Raw genomic sequence first — 16,188 nt, 5'->3', positions numbered from 1 at the left:
ATCAATTTCTTCATGGCTTTTATATCCTATGAAATCTATCTTCGCTTTGTTTGTGATAATATTATTATCTATATTTATCTGAGCAGTGTATAGTGATTTTCCTGTGCAGAAATTTGGGGAATAGTATGACTTACAGCAAGTCCAAAATGATGACTTTGTGGACACATGTTTGTTTGCTATCTATCATGTTTAATGTGCATTCTGAGGAAATGATTAATCAAAAAATGAAATCTTAGTGATTATAAGTAGCAATTTCTTTCATTTAACAAAAGTTAGAATAATTGAAAGGATAGTTTATAATTATTCTGTAGAATTTGCAGAATAATATAAACAAAGGGTTGTTATTTTATTTGCCTTCAACTTAGCTCCCTCTCTCAAAGAATTTATCAGAATTATGCTTTTCTGAAACAGAAACGCACATGCACACACATTTCTATTTATATGTGTGTATATTAATATGAATAATAAAGTGTAAAAATCCTACAGATATTGCAAATGGTTCTTCTATGGCTTATTATGAATTTATTCACCTCAAACCCAAATATTAAGTATTTTTAGTTTACTTTTCAGTAATATTGAATATTTACTTTTAAACGGCTACATATTTTATGATAGTATAGATATAATTTAATTGGTCATCTTTATTGTTTTTCTACATACATAATTTGCGTTTTGATTTATATTTTAACATTTATTGACTATAAAATAAAGCCCCTCACTGTGATAATTCCAAACACATATACAATATGCATCAGTCACATGCATCTTCCTTTCTTCATCTGAGAAGCCATTACCCCAGCACTCTGAGCAGTCCCTAGAGGCCACTCTTAATTTCTCTTCATTCTCCCTTTACCCCAACCTCTTCTCATCTCTGGTGTCCACTATCTCATTCCTTTCAAGACAGGCTTATTGTGTACACATGTGAATGAACTATGTACTATCTTAGAATGTGGCCCATTTCACTAAAAATTAATATTTTTGAGTTCTGTCCATTCTGTTGCCAATCACAGGGTTTCATTTTTATGGCTGAGTACTATTCCATGTTACATTTGCCTTATCTATCTGTCTGCTGATGGTTGTCTGGCTCATTTCTAAATTTGGCTATTAGGAGTAATTATTAAAAACTCTCTGCACACAAATATAATTTGTTATAAAGATATTATTTCTCTGGGCTGTAAGAATTATAGTATAATTGCTGGATTATATGCTAGTTCCTCTGGTTTTTGTTTTTTCTTTAAGGGACTCCATACAGTTTTCCATAAAGCATATATTACTTTATATTTCCACAAACAGTATATAGTTTCTATTTTGTTTCTCTACGATTTATTTATTTTTATTTTGTGTGTATTTGTATATACCTACATGCACAGATATTTGCCATACGTGTGCTGAAACATGAGGAGGCCAGAAGATGTGTTGGACCATATAAGTTGTCATGTGTGTACTGGGACCTGAACCCAAAAGTCATCCGTTTTGTCCAAAGCTCCCATTTCTCTTCATCCTTTCCAGCATTGGTGTGCTTGACTTGTTTTCATTGTTGTTGTTTATGTTGTTTGCTGCTTGACTTTTGGGGTTTTTTGTTTGTTTGATTGGTTGGTTGGTTGGTTAGTTGGTTGGTTGGTGGTTGGTTTGGTTTTATAACAGCCATTCTAACTGGAGTGAGACAATCACTCTTAAATTTTTGACTTGTATTTCTCCAGTGATTTTTGAAATTGAATATTTTTCATGTGTTTATTGATCATTTGTAAATCTATGGAGAAGCATTTGATTATTTCTTTATCCCATTTATTGAAACTACAGTGCTCACCCCCCATTTTCTTCTGTATTCTGCATGTAAATCTTGTCAGATTACCACAAATATTTTCTCCCCTTTTGGGTGTTATTTCTTAAAGCTATTGATGATTTCATTTGCTGTAATAAGTCTTCTTAACTTAATATTATCCCATTTTTTCTGTTTTCATCATTATTGACTATTGAAATATTTTCACTCTGTTTTCTTATAGGAATTTCTTAGGTAGGGGTTTAAGATTCAGGCCTTTGATCTGTTTTGAGTTTATTTATATGGTCAAAGAATGAGATGCTGTTTCATTTCTCTGCATACAAACATCCAACTAAGTGCCATTCACTGAAAATAGCATCTTTGCCATAACTTGTTTTTCATAGTTTTATCTGAACTTGGTTGATTATATGAGTCTGTTGTCTCTCTGGGGTCTCTTCTGTTATCTGTTTTGTGTCAGAACCATCCTGGGTTTTGTTGTTTTCTACTTGCTGTGTCCTGGAAATTGAAACAAGGGTTGATACATGTCAGGTAAATAACTCAACGACTGAACTCTAGTTTCTGTTCTTAGTATTTTGGCAAAGTCTCACTATGTAGCCAGGGTTGGCCTTGAATTTGTAAATGGTACCCTCTTGAACTCAAGACCATTATTTCTCCATCTCCAATGTACTGATATTAACCAGGGTTGTGCCAGTGCCAAACTGTTTTAGATCATACTAACTATAGCGTTGTAGATGTATCCAAGCTAGGTAATGTGATGATTTCATTTTTGTTGTTGTTGTTCATTTATTTTTTGTTTTATTTTGTTTTCTCAGAATTACCTTGATTATTCTAGGTCTTTTGTGCTTCCCTGTGAATTTAAGAATTTTTTTGAAGAAAAACATTAATGTTTTGATAGGAATTTCAATGAATACAAAATAAAAATATAGTCATTTTTACAATATTCATTCTTCTTGTCTATGATGGAGTATCTCTCTATTTATTGTGTATTTCTCTCAGAGATGCTTTAGAGTTTACAGTTAAACTTTCACCATTAATTTCTGTTATTTTTGTAAAGGAATTGTGGATAGATTTTTTTCCAGTAACTTAATTGTTTGTGCATAGAAGTGCTTTTGTTAATTTCTTTAAACTGCTTCTTGCTAAGGTCATTTTATAGCTTGCATAATTTTAATGGCACATTTTGGTTTCCCTATGTATAGAAATATGCCATCTGAAACCCACAAGTAACATAATTTCATTCTTTCCTAATGGAATGATCTTTGTTTATTTCTCTTGCCCAATTGCTATCAATAAAATTTCTAGTACTACATTAAGTAAGAATGCTAACAGTGATCAGTTGTTTTATCCTTAAAGGAACAATTTATTCCCATTTAGTATGAGATTGATTATGCATTTTTGTATGTAATCTTATTATTTTGAACTATGTTCTTGTTACAGCCCTTTTGTTGAAAGATTCTGTATTTTTATATAAATGGAAACTGAATCTTGTATCTTTTCTGTATATATTAAAATGATGAATTTTTGGTCTTTTATCTGTTAATGTAGTCTATCGTATCTACTGATGTATGTATATCAAACCATCTGTGAATGCCAGGAATTAGTCCCATTTTGTCAGATGTGTGAGCTATCAATGCTACTGAGTCTGGTTTGTTGGTATATTATTGAGGATTGTTACGTCAATATTTATCAGAGATTTAGATCTATAGTTTTCAGTTTTTCTGATAATATTGTTTATTTTTTTTAGTTTTAGAATTAGGGTATTCTGGTATCATTTTTTTTTAGAGTTTTGCAAAGTTCCTTTCAGTTCAGTTTTGGTAAGACTTTGATTTTATTTTTCAGCCATGAAAAATCCATCCTTTTCCATCCTTTACACAAAAAAAATGTTCCCCTCAACTATAACTTTGTATTTATTTCTAAGAGAAGTTCTCTTGTTCTTTGCTGAATGGCCCAACAGTGACATTCTAGTATATTGTGAGTTCAGTCATTGTATCCATCCCAGAAATGACAATGGAACCACATGTAATATTTTGAGAGATCTGCATTCATCTGATATTTCTGGGTGTTTTTTTTGGGGGGGGGGAGTTCACACCAGGGGTTCTCTGTGTAGCTTTGGAGCTTGTCCTGGAACTCACTGTGTAGACTGGTCTAACCTCAAACTCACAGAGATTCACCTGCCTCTGCCTCCCAAGTGCTGGGATTAAAGGCATACACCATCATACCCAGCCTATTTCTGGATCTTAATTCCATTCTGGTCCCTTCCCTGTTTTACTTACATAAAGAACATTTTTCTAAGCTCCCTGAAAAGGTGAAAAGCAAATTCTTTGTGTCTTTTATTCTTTTTTTTTCCAGAGCTGAGGACCAAACCCAGGGCCTTGTGCTTGCTAGGCAAGTGCTCTACCACTGAGCTAAATCCCCAACCCGATTCATTTTCATATTCATTGGTTTATATTGAATGAAACATTGAATTGCAAATTAAAATTATTTTCAGGAGGTTCCATTTATTAAATGTTGCTCTCAGTGTCTGTGCTACTGGTGTTATATTTAGGAAGTAGTCTCCTGTGCCAATTTTAGGAAGTAGTCTCCTGTGCCAATACATTCAAGACTACTTCCTGCTTTCTCTTCTATCAGATTCAGTGTATCTGGATTTATGTTGTCTTTGATCCACTTGGACTTGAGTTATGTTCGTGTTGACAGATATGGATCTATTTGCAATCTTCTACATGTTGACTTCAAGTTATGCCAGCACCATTTGTTGAAGATGCTTTATATTTTTCCATTGTACAATTTTGGCTTCTTTGTCAAAAATCAGGTGTTCATTGGTGTATGGGTTAATGTCAGGGTCTTCCTTTTGATTCCATTGATCCACTGTTGGTTTTTATGCCAATACCAAGCTGTTTTTATTACTAAAGCTCTATAGTAGAGCTCGTGTCAGGGGTGGTAATGCCTCCAGAAGTCGTTTTATTGTACAGGATTCTTTTGGCAATCCTGGGTTTTTTGTTTTTCCAAATGTAGTTGAGTATTGTTCTTTCCAGTGCTGTGAAGAATTGTGGTGGGATTTTGATGGTGATGCATTGAATCTGTAGATTGCTTTTGGTAAGATTGCCATTTTTACTATGTTAATTCTACCTATCCATAAGCATGGGAGATCTTTCCATTTTCTGATATTTTCTTTCTTCAGATACTTTAAGTTCTTCTCATACAGGTGTTTCACATGCTTAGTCAGAGTTACCCCAAGGTATTTATATTATTTGTGGCTATTATAAAGGGTGATATTTCTCTGATTTCTTTCTCAGCCCATTTATCATTTGTATATAGGAGGACTACTAATTTTTTAATTAACTTTGTATCCTGCCACATTACTGTAGGTGTTTTTCAGCTGTAGGAGTTTCCTAGTAGAATTTTGGGGGTCACTTATGTATACTATCATATCATCTGCAAAGAGTGAAAGTTTGACTTCTTCTTTTCCAATTTGTATCCCCTTGATCTCCTTTTGTTGTCTTATTGCTATAGGTAAAACTTCAAGTACTATATTGAATAAGTATGGGGAGAGAGGACAGCTTTGTCTTGTTCCTGATTTTAGTGGAATCACTTTGAGTTTCTCTCCATTTAATTTGATGTTGGCTGTTGGTTTGCTGTAAATTGCCTTTATTATGTTTAGGTAGTTCCTTGTATTCCTGATCTCTCCAAGATTTTTATCATGAAGGGGTATTGGATTTTGTCAAAGGCCTTTTCAGCATCTAATGAAATGATCATGTTCAAAATTGAAACTTCATCTTGGTGGATCTTTCCTGTGATGAGTATGTAATGTCCTTCTCCATCTCCTTTGATTGATTTTAGTATGAAGCCTATTTTTGTTAGATATTAGGATAGCTACTACACCAACTTGCTTCTTAAGTCCATTTGTTTGGAAAGTATTTTCCCAGCCTTTTACTCTTCTTTCTAGCACCCTTTGGATACTTGAAGGCAGAAATTAAGAGTCCTAGTGTTTTCTATGTGGCCCTGGGAGGTTCAGGATTTTATGGAATCTTTACAGACAGGCCTGACTGCATGTATCTGTCATCAGGCACTCACATGTGGTCTGGTGTTCCCATGGGTTGTCATAAGCTTTGTTTATACTGTTTTCCTTTTGTATTTTCATATTCCTACTTTTTAATTGAAGTCTGTTGGGATAATTGGATAATTGTGGGTATAATCTAGCTTTCTCCTTGAAGGGCTTTACAAATTCCCATTCGTTAAACTCTTAACACACTATATAGTGATTAGATTCCCCTCCCTGCCCTTGCCCTGGGATCATGGCTATTCTATACTAGCAGATCTGTGTAGAGTCATAGCAACATTGAATTTAGATGTTTAAGTTTCCAGAATGGAATACATTCATTGTGTCGCTAGCAGGAAATGGGACCTGTCCATTGAGTGACATGAATGCCCCTAATACTCATTAACATCTTCAGGAATGATCCCATCATGTTCATCATCATGCTCAAAAGAGGCATCATTTACATCCAGCCACAAGCATCATGAAAAAGCTGAGTGACTACAGAATAAAGAAAACACTTGAGGCCATGTTGATGTCTATGGTTTGTATTGCTGCTAAGGACCATGTCTAGGTCTTTGAGGAGACCCTGATGATGTCTGTGACCTGTGTTACCATCCAGGGCCATTAGTATACCTAGTGTCTGTGCTGCTGCTTGAAGTCATGTTGAAGTCTTTGGACAGTGCTGCTGTGGGGGCCATGTTGATGTGAGTGGCCTAAGCTGCCACCTGAGGCCAAGTTTCTATCTGTGTGCTGGGTTGCCACAGAGGACCATATTGGTGTCATTGGCATTTGTTGCCCTGGAGGCCATGTTGATGCCCTTGGCCTGTTCTGCACCCAAGAGCTATGATGGTGTCCATGGCATGTGCTACTGGTAGAGTGCTGTGTTGACGTCCATAGTCTGCACTGCCACAGACCATGCTGAGGTGGATCAATGGCAGGTGCTGATACTAGAGACCATGTAGATGTCTGTGGTCCGTGCTGTTGCCAGAAACCATGTGGAAATCCATGATCAGTGCTCCTGCTGACCATAAAGGACAATGAGGTTGTTTTTTGTTGTGGCATCCATGACTGCAGACTTACAGTTGAGAAACAGGGACATAGGTGGTGTCTTAGAGTTTCTATTGCTTTGAAGAGAAACCATAACCACAGCAATTCTTACAAAGGAAAACATTTAATTGAAATTGCTTACAGTTTCAGAGGTTTAGTCCATTATCATCATGACAGGACATGGCAGTTTGCAGGGAGACATAGTGCTGGAGAAGGAGTTGAGAATTTTCCCATCTGCACTTGCTGCCAACAGGAAGTGAACTGTATTACTAGGCATAGATTGGGCATGAGAGCCCACCCCCACAGTGATACACTTCCTCCAACAAGGCCACACCTACTCCAAAAAACCCACAACTCCTAATAGTGCCACTCTCTTTGGGGGCCAATTTCTTTCAAACCACCAGAGAAGGCTTCTGTGGAAACCCCCACGCACCCCCCACCACATCTTGAACTAAAAGCACACATCAGAGAGAGAAAACTGGAAGCGGCTCCAACTCTTAAACTCTCAAAACCCTCCCCAGTGACATACTTACTCCAACAAGGCTGCATCTCCTAAAGCCTCTACCAAAGCCACTAACTGGGCGTAAAGCATGCAAACATCTGAGCCCATGGGGGGCAGGTATTCTCATTGAAACCACTGCAATCCATTTTCTTTTTTCCATCTTCCTTCTTCTGGAGATACTCATTTATTCATTCATTCATTGCGCTTTTTTCCTTCTGTTGGTATCCAATCACTGCCTTATACAGGCTAAACAAGCATTCTACCGTGAAGCTACAAGCATGACTCAGGTGGTTTGTTTCTATCTTTCCTGAGCAGGTTGACATTTCTCCCTCATTGGTTCCCAAGCCTTGACATGTGCTTACCTTTCGGGAGGAAACACTAACAGACATGAATGACCTCCCTGCATCTGCTGGGCTTCCTGTCTCAAAGAAGAATACCATGTCTTGGCTACTGTTTTGTTAGCGGCTCACAAAAACCAATGCCTAGATTATTCACTATTATTGGTCAGAAATCACAGCCTTCTCCATAAGCATGTGCATATGTCTAAATGCTAACTAACATCTGTAGAAGCTCTCACTGTTGCAAACTTTCGCTTAACCTGCCTCCTCCTCCATTTTTAACTGAGTATTCTGATTCATTGAAGATTTTGGAGTTTAGGTAAGATGCAATCTAAATTCCATTTCATAAATCTGTCTTAAAGCTAACCAGAGAATAGAGCTTTCCTCACAAACAGGGCAAAAGGGGGGTGGGGGTAGTGTGTTTCAATATCTCTTTACACACACACACTCGAAATACCAAGTTCTAACCACATGCCTGACTTCTATGAAACTTGTCACTTCTAAGTGATCCTAGAAGTTAAGCATGCTTCCTATTCAACAAAGGGCCTTCTGAAGCCACAGTGGATTGACTTGGCTACACCATATTTAGTCAATTATTAGTTTAAACTTGGTTTTCCTCTCCTATATTTCTCTCTACATTCTCCTTGTAGCTGAGTTTGTAAAACATATTTCTTTCATAACATCTTAAGCAACTGAAAGAATACATATGTTTAATATAACAACTTTAAATGGAGCCCAGAATGATAATTTCAGTGGTCAAATAGTATTTGTCTTTTTTGTTTGTTTGTTTGCTTGTTTGTTTTTTGTTTTTTTGTTTTTTGTTTTTCAAGACAAGGTTTCTCTGTGTAGCTCTGCGCCTTTCCTAGAACTCACTTGGTAGCCCAGGCTAGCCTAGAACTCATAGAGATCAGCCTGGTTCTGCCTCTGGAGTGCTGGGATTAAAGGTGTGTGCCACCACTGCCCAGCAGTATTTGTCTTCTTAAATAAATTATAATTTGCCCTTTAATTTTATCTATACAAAATTAGGTTTATATGTAGCTATATATAGCATGAATAAAGTCAATGCATATATTTTCATATAACAACTCACAAAGGAGAATTCAGTAGTGACATTGTTGAGTTGGGTTGCATGTATTATTAAAATGTTGATGCACACATATACTTTATTTATGAGACAGCTTCTATTAGTATCAATCCAGCATAGAGTTTGTTATGAACTTAATAGGATAAGTATGTCCTTCAGAATTACTCACACAAATTTGTTTAAACTAGGGAAAATGTTGAATTTTAATAAATATCGCTCTATTTTACTTTTAGAACATATGTTTTATTTTCTTCATACTATCAATAGGTTGAATTACTCAAATATGAACTAATATTGAGTTATATTTTATTTCTAAAGACTTCTTACTTGATTATGGCATATTGTCATTTAAAACAATTCATTTGTTAATTGTTATCTATAAATTTGGATGTTTATTAGGCAAAATATTTATTCTAAAACTAACATTTTACTGTTTTTGTGGTGGTTGCTCTTGTTTGCTTTGAGATATGGTCTCATGTAGCTCATGCTGACCTGGAACTTGCTCTATAATAGGAGTGAGTTTTAAATCTCTGGTCCACTTTCCTCTGTCTCTCACTGTCGGGATTAGAGGTTTACAGGACTACATTTAGCTGCAACTGCCTTTTAAAGATTTGGTACAATTGTTATACTTGCTTAGTGAAAATAATTGAGATTTCCCTTCCAAGCTGAAGTTCTAATTGTATTATCATAGGACATCTATTTTAAAGGTCATTAATTACATTATTGATCCAAACAATTGTCTTTATCTCTTATTCACAAATTGTGCTATTTTAAACTTAATTGAAAACATATGATGTAGCTTTTTAGCACGATGCTTAAAGAAACACCACAGGAGACTTTGTTAAAGAGGCCCATAACATAACGAATCTATGCAAATTAATAATTATATAATTTCTCTGAGTAATATACACATGGGATAATATGATAAATAATAGGATACATGTAAAATAGTGACAGACTATTACACTAAATAAAAATTTTCATTTTCCGTAGCTGTATAAAATCCCCTCTAGAATAATATTGTCATATTTTAACATAACAATAAAATGCAATGATATAGAAAAATTAGGGCATAATTGAACCTGCCAAGCATTATATAAGGATTTTTATATCAATTTAACCTCTAGAAATAGCTAGTAAATATATTGAGTATCAGGAAGTCTTTTTCAATGTGAGTTATGTGGAAGGTGAAGATGTCTCAAAATACATCTTGGTGAAGACCAAACCGCCTAGTGAGAGTTCTAGGCTGAGAATCACTGGTACGGATTTCTTTTGGTTTAGAACTGACAGGTTCATTTGGCACTCCAATAGAGTCACTTCTCCATCTAAATTATGTACCAGAGTCTGGCAAAAAACAGCCTTGCAATAAATTATGATGAGTGTTTAAAGTGATAGATATGCTAATTAACATTATTTATTTCATATAAAGTATTTATCTGAAAGTAGCACCCATAAATATATAAAATGTTCAAGTGCAGTCTTATAAAAGCAAAACAGCAAAACAAATAACTTGGGAGACCCATTAAAGTGCCATAAGATTTGTTGATCATGAAGAGACCAATGGTCCCCAAAACAATATTGGCTCTTGACAGTCCTATCACTGATGGCACCACACATCTATGTAGTAAGAAACAGTGAAATAAACCTGGAACTGAGCTGAATGCATCCTTCTTGATGGGTAGCTTGTCCAGCTTTCACAATGCTAGAATATACTATGTAGTGTGATGGAGGAACCCTACGCAATATAATACTAACCTGGCAGGTAAGATGTACCCACTGAGGTCATAGTGACATGAGTATTATGAAATAAACCAACCATTCTCTGACTGTATTTGAGATCTACTCCCTAGGAGGGATTCCATGCCTGATACTATAAAACCAATCAAAAACCCCATGTCTGAGAAGTTCTTATGACCTAGGTGGGAACTTAGTGTCATGCTTAATTAAAGTGGCATGCTGCCAAAGAAATAAATTTAATAAAAGCTTTTAGATCTAAAAACACAGTCATTTTAATTCAGCAGGTCTTGAGTTTGGCCAAATAATTTGCATTTTCAACAAGATGTCAGACAATGTGCATGCTGCTGGTACCATGCTCACTTTGAAAAATTATTGCCATAAGTAACCATTCCACAAGTGAGTGAAGCCAGATGCTTCATGGGTTACTATGGGTTGTCACAATTCCAGGAGCTGATATTAAGCTCTCTGTATTTTTTTTTAACCTGAGAAAATATCTGAGCAATTTTTGCAAACTTATTAGATAGTGTCAGGAAAACATTAGAACCATTACCTGCACCAACAGAATCACTTGGATATCAGAAAGACTTAAGAAAATAATTAATTAATTAGTCTGTGCCCTCCATCATTCACAGTGAAATCACCATCAGAGTTCATGATTTTAATTAATAAAAAATCCATGATGTTCATATATGTGCAAAGAAAGCCTGCCAATATTGGAAGTTTTAGGAGTGTAGGTAATATGGCAGTAGTATAAGCATATTAAAAGCATTCTAGGTTCCAGGACAGACACAGGCTTTCTCTTTCAAGAAAGATCCTATCTGTATGTGTAGTTCAACATAGAAATCTCTTTGTTAGTAATTGCTGTGAGCATTTACTTCTTTTATAATTGCTTTAAAATTTTAACTTTTCCTGGGTGGTGGTGGCGCACGCCTTTAATCTCAGCACTCGGGAGGCAGAGGCAGGTGGATCTCTGTGAGTTCAAGGCCAGCCTGGGCTACAGAGTGAGTTCCAGGAAAGGTGCAAAGCTACACAGAGAAACCATGTCTTGAACCCCCCCAAACTTTTTTTTCATCTTTTGTTTTATTTGTGTGTGTGTGTGTGTATGTGTGTAGGAGGATATGTGTGTGTGTGCAGCACAGAGCACATGTAGAAGTCAGCAGACAAATTATGAGGGTTGTTTTTCCTATTTCACCAGGTAGGTCCCAAGGATAGAACTCTGGTCACACACTGGTGGCAAGTATGTTAACCCACAAAACCACCATCTCTACTCATGGGTACATAAGTACAACAGCCCTGGCATGTCCAGAAGATACTGTTTCACACCAGATTTCCTCAAACTCTGGTTCCTATGTTATTTTTCATCCTCCTTTTCAGAATGGGTCCCTGAAATGTAGGGAGGTGGGTATAGTAATGGTAAGTCTGTAGTTGGACAGTCCACTTATGCTTTTCTTTGCACTTTGAACAGTCAAGAGTTTCTGTATTAAACATGACACACGAAGGGAAACTTCTATGATGAAGTTTCAGTCTGCTCTAATGTATGAGCAGAGAGGCACCAATTTAGGGGGAAGTTTGATACTGTATTCATTCAGCAGACTAAAAATTGTAAGTTTGATCTGGAGAGATGGCTCATCCATTACGAGCATTGATTTCTCTTCCAGGAGACACAAGTTCAATTCCTATTACACATATGGTAGCAGACAATCATCTGTACTCTAGTTCTAGGGGATCTGAAGCCTTCTTCTGGCCTCTATGGGCACAAAGTATGCATATGGTACATATACATGCAGATAAAACACTCATATACATAAAAATAGTATTTTTTAAATCTTTAAAATAATACTACCTTCACTATTGGTGCTTGTGACTTTTCCAACCAAATGTTTTTGACAAATTAACACTATCAGACATGTATTTTCTCCCATGGAATGGGTCTTAAATTGGTTAATCCCATAAAATTAGTTCCAATACTACCATGGGCATATCTTAATATCCAGGTAAATATTACATATTTATTGTATATATATTTTTACAATATACTTACTATGCATTTGCTTAATCTCCAACATTCTGGGCTAGTGTATTAGCTTCTGGTTGTTACTATGACAAGCTACTACAGATTTAGTGGATTAGTAACTCAAAATTTGTTTTCCTAGAGTTCTAGAGTTGGAACTAGATCAGCAAACTGCCTGTATCCTCTTGAACTGGTCAAAGAAGCAAATAGAAGGGGAGACAGGAAAGAATGAGGAAGATGAGAAGGAGCACTGGAAGATATTTTGATTTAATTGAAAGTATAGTGTTTTCAGCTTACACTCTCAGGCCTGGTTATATACTAGAATCATTAATCCACCAACTTAAATGTCTTTCTTGTTGCATCATGGTTTTTTTGTCTGCAAAATAAGGGTAATAGATGAAGTTATGTCATTGTATAATTGAAGATTAAATAGTTAACTTAAATTTCTTAAATTAACATAGCCCCCAGCGCTATCTGTTGTTACACCAGTGGCTCTCTTCTCCCCAAGAAAAACATGAGAATCAAGAATAGTAGGACAGGAGCCTGGAGGCTTTGTGAACTTGTCTTCTGACGGCATGCTCTGACAACTAGTTGGATACCTGCCAAGACACCCCTAAAACATTGAAATGAAGGAGTCATCCTCCTTTTATAATAGTAACTGATGATGTATAATCAGTAAGCATCCTACACCAGTTAGCAGAACCCAGGTGTACCTAGTAAAGGAAATTCCTTATTCTAAAACAGTGACACATTTTGGAATTATTTTAGTATTGAAAAAGAAAACCACCCCAGTCACTGACTTACTTGTGTGGGGGTACAACTACAGCCTTGACGTCTGTCTTTCTTAGTGATTCTATAATACAGCAGAATTTGAGATCCAATACCCTTGCTTAATCAAAAAGGAAGAAGAAATATCAGTGTTGCCAGGAAATGAGGTGTTTCACTTTACCTTCATAGCTTTACATTCATGTTTCTGTTTCCTCTTTTGAGTTTCTGTGAATATAGAATACTGAACCACGTTCAGTTTAAATTACTGGACACAACTCTTTTGACATATACAAGTGGCAATTTCATATGCAGTATTTTGGAGTAGATTTTTTCAGACCTATACAACCCAAATGTCCATTTATGGCTAACTGGATAAAGAAAATGTGATCTATACTTAGAATGAAATGTCACTCAGTCATAAGTCAGAAACTGATATCACATGCAACTTTTTAAAAACCTGTGGACATGACCCCAAATAAGACAAGCTGGTCCAGAAAAACAGTCACTGCTTGACTTTAAAACATTGCTGAAATGTCAGACCCATAGAAACACCACAGAATAGTGGTTCTCTGGGCTACAAAAGGTAGAAATAGAACACTCCTTTCGGAGAGCATGGAATACAGGTCAAGCAAGATGCCAAGTTCCTCCCATCTCTATAGTGGACAGTTTATACTACAATACTCTACACACTCAGCTTGTTTAAAGGGGAGGTTTCAGGGCTTGGTTTCCTTTCTTTCTTTCTTTCTTTCTTTCTTTCTTTCTTTCTTTCTTTCTTTCTTTCTTCCTTAATTTTGGAACTACTGGCTGGCTTTCCTAGAAAACACAGTAACATCTACCACTGCTTCCACATAGAAGGTCTTGATTCATAATTCCACTTGCTGAATTGTTATCTAAATTTGAAGGCTTCATACCACTGTTGTATTCTCCATCACAGAGATAAGTTAAGGAATGCATAAAACCTTGTCAATGATACAAGATCCAAGAAAAACAACAAAAGAAAGAAGACATACAGCAGTCTTCCTCCAAAAACTCATTAGATACTAAATAACTTTGAAAAATGAAAGTTAGAAAATAGGACAATGAATCACATTTGAGTCAGAGTCATTGCAAGGATGCAAGGATGTTTCACCATACACAAGTCAAACTGACATCCCACATCTACAGAAAAGGGGCAAAAAACAGGCAATATTTTACACAGATATAGAAAAGGCATTTGATAGAGCCCTACATTCAGCCATAAAAAAAAAAAAAACCACTGAGCAAGTTCAGTATAGAGGGAAATTACCTCAATAGAACGTGTCACATTCAGTAAAGAACAGCTGACCTCACACTGGGGTAAAGCTCAAATTGCTTGAGTTCTGAAACAGAAAAGAGCCTGTAATTTCACAATTTTTGTTTTTAAGAATTTCAGACATAAGTGTGATGCATTTTTGTCTATATCCACTCCTTCCTCCCCTCCTCTATTTCATTCCATGTCCCCACACCCTTTCTTCATGTCCAGATAGATTAGATAGATGGATGGATAGATAGATAGATAGATAGATAGATAGATAGACAGATAGACAGAATGATAGATGAATGGATGATAAGTCATATGGATGTGTGTAGGGTTGACCATTTAGTCATGTGTAAGCTGCCAAGGAGCTCTTCCCTAAAAAAAAAAACCTGACTCATCTTTCTTCAGTATCCTGTGGTTCCTAATCCAGAGGAGGGCCTCATGAGCCCTTCTTCTGTTCATGATGGAATACTGACTGCCATGATTTGACATTTCATGGGTGAAATCTTCACTATATTTAATTCAGCATATTATTTGAAGTCCTATTCATAAAAACAGGCAAGAAGGATAAGGAATATTGGAAAAAGAAACAAAATTGTCATAGTTTCCAGGCAATAACGTTATGTGTAGAAACTTACCTCCAAATAATTCAGAATAAACCTATTAGAAAAAGTAAATGGATTAATCAAAAGAAATCATACTGTTTTGCCAGAAAAAGAAAGAAGCAGGAGAGATTACACTGGCAAACTTTAAAATATAAGATGACAGCTTAGGAATCACAATAGCTTCTGACTGTTTTGTCATAAAAACTAGTAAAAGAAATAGAACATAAAAATAAACGAATTTATCCACAGCGAACAAAAGAGGAAAAATGTTTATTAGAGAAAAGACAGTCTTTTCATAAGCGGTGCTGAAAAACTCAGTTATTCACATATAGAGAAATGATATTAACCCTCTGTTTGAGCAATTGCAAAGCCAACAAAAGATAGACTAGTTGGCCAAAACTAGTAAATTTGTTGGAAGTAAGAAGCAAGAGAAGCACTCCAGACAGAGGAAATGAATTAGGATGTTTTGAGAGTAATTTCAAAACACAGGAAGCACAGTGAAAATAGAGAAAAAACTGACATGAAAATTAAATCTTATTTATTATGAAAGAAATTGTTAAAACAGCAGAGATATCCCACAAAATGGTAAGATTATAAGTTCATACCTAAAAAATGCATAAATACCCATAGACTCAAGAATGATAAGAATTGAGACAGAGAAGAGAGAGAGAAAGCTGAAAGGTTAAACATTTTTCAAAAGAAGCTAATACAAATGACTAGCTAGAAGCTACAAAAATGTTTTGTAGAATTAGTCATGAACAACATGTAGTCAAAACTACAATCGTAGAGACAGAATCAAATGTACAAAAGGATATAGATTTTAAAGTGATAGAAAGGATATGAAGATGGAGCACTTACATGCTGTCACTAGTACAGACAGTATGGAAATCAGCATGTAGGTTCCTCAAAATAAATTAAAATCAGAGCTACCATATGACCCAGAATTCTCACTACTCAGTAAATATCCGAAGAAAATGAAACTTGTTTGTCAAAATGTCTCTGCACAC

Source organism: Onychomys torridus, chromosome 7 (assembly GCF_903995425.1).
Source record: "Onychomys torridus chromosome 7, mOncTor1.1, whole genome shotgun sequence".
NCBI lineage: Eukaryota > Metazoa > Chordata > Mammalia > Rodentia > Cricetidae > Onychomys > Onychomys torridus.
Note: the sequence above shows the minus strand (reverse complement) of the source record.